General features: G+C 36.5%; 1 long non-coding RNA gene across 1 annotated transcript; it reads left to right on the top strand.

Annotated features, from left to right (window-relative positions):
* The first annotated feature begins 637 nt into the window (after nucleotides 1–637).
* On the top strand, nucleotides 638–3,768 carry LOC123866601. Its single transcript, XR_006796230.1, has 3 exons — nucleotides 638–715; nucleotides 2,669–2,671; nucleotides 3,756–3,768. It is a non-coding gene; the product is annotated as an uncharacterized LOC123866601 (long non-coding RNA).
* The last annotated feature ends 1,423 nt before the right edge of the window (nucleotides 3,769–5,191 follow it).

Raw genomic sequence — 5,191 nt, 5'->3', positions numbered from 1 at the left:
TTCTATTTCTATTAGATAATATGAATAAGCTTTTATGCGTCCATGTGAGCCTAAGGCATGGTTTAATACAATATCTATTTCACAATAATTTGCATCCGCAAATAATAATAATTAATATGTTCATTTTGGGCAGTAATATGTATGCCTCTATTTGGAAACAAATCACCGATTAGGAGGTGCGAAATACCACATAGCTTTAAACCTTTTATCGTGGTTCGGCAGCGTGGAGGGATATAAATAAATTTGGTAACACACAAATTCCTAAACTAATATAGAGTAGTTATAAGTTAGTTGAGATTATTTTGGTGGCATCATGGATGTAAGAAGCAAAGGTCTTTGGGTGGCATAAATAAAACATGTCACTAGGAATAGGGGATTATAGACCCTTCGTATCTTTCGCAAGTTTTACCAGCGGTATGTCAATAGAGTCAACTTTCTAATTTTGACCATCAAATATAGGTATGAGTAGCTAATAAATTGATGGCTATTCATGATTATACTTCAATCATGACTTGTTATAGAGATTATTCCAATTTGTTTTTGATTACGAAATTTTAATTGCATTCACATAATTATTATATGCAGGAAAACGACACAAGTTACAGAAACAAAGGGGTGCAAGGCCGGCCTTATTGCTAAAGCAATCTCTTACAGGCAACCTTTGGTGAAAGGATTTAATTGACCAGAGCACGGGATGGTGCAAGAACTAAAAAGTGTTTCTTTATTTATGCTTAAACAAGCTAACTCTCAAACTTTTTTCTAATTTGGGCATGAAAACTGCTACTAAAGATACCATAAAGGTTGCCTTTCAACAATAGATTTTAAAGGATGCATAGGGATGATGCCATGAGCCTTCGCACCACCAAAGAGCTCAGCCCTGCTCAGGTGGAAAGGGTCCTCTCCTAAGCGTCATAGCTCATGCTTAGAAGAAACAAGAAAAGTAGCCCACACGCAACGCTATACACAGAACCTCTTCAGTTATTATGAATGAAACAGGATTAATTTCATTGTGATATTCACCGGGTGTCGTGGAAATAGTCGGAGCTGCGGTCTGTATACATTCTGCCGCAGTGTTCCCAAAACGTATGTTTGTTCATGTAATTGACTTAATTTTACAATAACCTCGAGTTCATGGGGTTTTCAGCTCTATGTAATATTGACTAACTGACTCCAAAATCATCGTACGCAATTCAAATCAACTGATGACCATTTCAGTTTAAAAAATCCTATAAATTTTATCCGATCCGAGATAATAATATGGTCGATATGGGGCTCATAAGGAAGCTCAGAGTTACTCAGCGGGCGATGGAGTGGTCTATGTTTGGAGTTTCTCTATGTGATCAAATCATGAATGAGGAGATCCGTAGGAGAAACAGAGTAAGAGACATAGCTCAACAGGTTGCGAAACTGAAGTGCCAATGGGTAGCGCACATAGAACAAGTGTAAATTAAAAAATTTCAACACCCCCGACAAATCATTTTAAAATAAATAATTATGTATATCAAGGCAACGTCCATCTTGACAGCTTGACTTTTGTCAATTGACACTTGAATGTTATGAACCTAAGGGTTATCTAACCTTCTTTTCTACAAGAAAACTAGAAAATAGCTGATAACTTTTAAACGGCTGAACCAATTTTTTTGGATTATAGCTAAGAACACTCTCGTTCAAGCCACCTTTCAAACAAAAAAAAGTAAATTAAAATCGGTTTATTCGTTTAGGCGCTACGATGCCACAGACAGATACACAGATACACAGATACACAGACACATAGATACACACGTCAAACTTATAACACCCCTCTTTTTGGGTCGGGGGTTAAAAACCGCTAGACTTTGGGGTCCCAAAGTGTTGGAATGGCGATCTTACAACGGAAAGTCAGCGTCGGCAGACCTCCCACTAGGTGGACTCACGACATCAAACGAATCCTCGCGGGGAAGCGCTGGGTTCAAGCGGCGCAATACCCGTGTTTTCTTCTTCTTCTCTCTCTGGGCTGGTTTTCACACTTAAACGTTTCCGTCTGTTGTGCGTGCATTACCCCTCCCCGAAGCCGAGTTGACCAGGTTGCCGAGGGCTTCATGAAGTGAGGTTGGGAATCCCAAATGGCGTGATCCATGGTTTGTGGAAGTGCCTACAAGAGATCTTTGTGCAAGAATGGACCTCTACCGGTTGACAATGATGATGATTTTAACCTAGATGTAGAATTTTATTTAATACTAGCTGACGTCCGCGACTTCGTCCGCGTGGGGTTTTTTCGAAATCCCGTGGGAACTCTTTGATTTTTCGAGATAAAAAGTAGCCTATGTGCTAATCCAGGATATTATCTATCTTCATTCTGAATTTCAGCCCAATCCGTTCAGTAGTTCTTGCGTGAAGGAGTAACAAACATACACACAAACACACACATACAAACTTTCGCCTTTATAATATTAGTGTGACAAATGTCTTAGTTTCAAATATTGAGTTAAATAATTAAATCGCTAAGCTAAAACCTTATTATGACGAATGTAATTAATTAGCCTTCCGGCCTTCGTTATACCTAACTATAAAAGTCGGTAAATTTGATAGGGACAACATAAAACAGACTCCTAATGAATTTGCGAGACGAAGCGTTGCATCGTAATACTGTTAAATATTGTATCAAAGAGATATCTTTTAACAAAGTTAGGAAGTAAATTAACGCGTTTATTTACTACACTATAATTATTACAATATGATAATGAAGATCTTCTGTACGTGATTTAAATCTTCTTTACACAGAATAAGACTTGCCTGACCGACTTAGAAATATTTGATAGTATAAGTAACTGGTCTCTAACAAAAGCTCTTCTTCTTTTAAAAATTCCCCCCCCCCTAAGAGAGATAGGGGATGAAAATTGGCATGAAAAACTGTCATTTTCCAAGTTAAGTATATCAATGAAAATTAGTATTTAGGTTCATAAATTTTCAAAATTTTCCACTCGAGCGAAGCCAGTTAAATATAATATACTTGCTGATGTCCGCGACTTCGCACGCGTGGATTTAGGTTTCTCGAAATCCCGTGGGAACTCTTTGATTTTCCGTGATAAAATCTTAGCACATAGCACCACCTGTGTGCAATGTGCTTATCAGCAGAGGCGGTCTTAGCCATTGCGAGGCTCCGGGCGGCAGGTCTTGCGAGGCCCTAGTTTGTTCTTCGTGAAAAGTATGTGATGCGAAAGTAGGTCTGTTTGTTTGTTTAGGTATTTTTCATGTTTGAGGAGAAATGCTAAAGTTATACAAATAAATAGAGTTTTAAAATAATATTTTACATTAAAAGATTTACAAAATTAACAAATACAGAGATGATAAATTTTAAAATTGATATAAGTGGCTTTTCCTAAGACTAAAATCTTTAATTAAAGCGCAATAATCTAACGAATGATAAGACGAAAGATCCACGTAGATTTACCTGCTTTCTTTTGATACCTCGTTTCCTTTTTGAACTACCTGACTCAATTTTTCTGCCGGCATCACGATCACGCGAACTCATTTCGTGAATCTTGTTTTGTTTCGCACAAACAGTCAGAAATAATTTTTAAGTATCACACAGTTTTTTTTTTACTTTTACCTTACTCAATACTTCAAATACTTTAATTTACACATTTCCAGCTCACTCAATACTAGAACGTAATCTTGGATACTTCGAATAAAACTGTAACTGGACGATTTCTGTACATTTGATATATTTTGAAAATTTTACAAATACAAATACAAATAATTTATTTCCACAAAAGATTAATAACTAAGTATGATTAAATTTACATCTTATTAAATACCTACAATCCTAAGTACCTACAACAAAGTGAACTGTAAGCATATACAATTAGTAAGATAACTTAGTTATTAAGACAATTTTGAGTGTTGCAAGATCAAGGACTGGCTATTCTAGCTAGATTTTTATATCTGTGTTAAGGATAGCCAGCCCTAATTTTAATCTCAGAAAGTATTATTAGAATTTTAGAATTTTTGTCTGTCTGTCTATCTGTCAGTCTATCTGTCTGTATCATGCGAAAACTACTGAACGGATTTAAATGAAAGGTGCACTGAAAGTGCTTCGGGTTAATATATAGGGTAGTTTTCATTCCAAAAAAATTAAGGATTCTTCGAGATACAGGATCAAACTTTTTACCGATTTTACTCAATAACTCCGTCAAATTTAAACCGATTTTCACAATTCTTTTTTTTACAAAGGTATAGTACTGTCAGGTTGGTACCATGTAAGGTTGGTGAAGATCTGATGAACAGTTTCGGAAATAGAGGCTGGAACTCCTCAACGGGTAACAGCATAACGATCGCGATCAGTATAATAGCTTAGTAGAAAGTAGACTCTTAGTCATAACTAGTTGACCCGCCCCGGCTTCGCACGGAGAGTCTACCTGTTCCATAATACCACCCATATTTTGCCTATGGAATAGATAGGCTCCCTGTGCGAAGCTGGGGCCGGTCAACTAGTATTCAATAAAATTGAAAGATATGTAGCGAGCGCAACTTTTTTGTTTAATACAGATAAAAAAGAGAAATATAAACGAGCTCAGCTATAACAAAATTTTATGTTTCAAAGCACCTCACTCTACTTTTCTCATGTTTTTTATCCCGGAAAGACAAAGAGTTCCTAGGGGGGTTTTCAAAAACTTACCATGTGGATTAAGTTCCGGGTATCAAATAATATACAATAAAAGCGCCAGCGAAGCGAGCGCGAAATTTTTGATATATTATTTACAAAAAAACCATATTAATATTAGCCAAAGTCCTTTTCAGGGCCCATCTTCTTAGCTAAAATTTGGTATAATTCAGAGATAGCTTGCGCACAGATATTTTATCCCGAGTTTCCACGACGTTTTTTAAAATTCGAATCGATGGGAACGAAGTTTCGGGCATCAATTAATGCAATATAAAAGCGCGAGCGAAGCGAGCGCAAAATTTTCGATATATTTAAATAAGAGAATGGTAAATTCGAGCCTTCAGGTCCAAAATGTTGAATTCCTAAAATGTTGAATTCTTATAATGTTGAATTTGTTGTGTGAATGTTGAAATATTTGATTTATCGTGCAAAATGTCAGAAAAAATACCCGAGTATGGAACCCTCGCCTCGGTGCGCGAGTCCGACTCACAATTGGCCGGTTTTTTTTTTGTGAATTACGTATAAGCATATGCGAATTAAAAGCTTACT

Source organism: Maniola jurtina, chromosome 7, assembly GCF_905333055.1.
Source record: "Maniola jurtina chromosome 7, ilManJurt1.1, whole genome shotgun sequence".
In the NCBI taxonomy this organism is placed as follows: domain Eukaryota; kingdom Metazoa; phylum Arthropoda; class Insecta; order Lepidoptera; family Nymphalidae; genus Maniola; species Maniola jurtina.
This window is presented reverse-complemented; position numbering and strand designations above follow the sequence as displayed.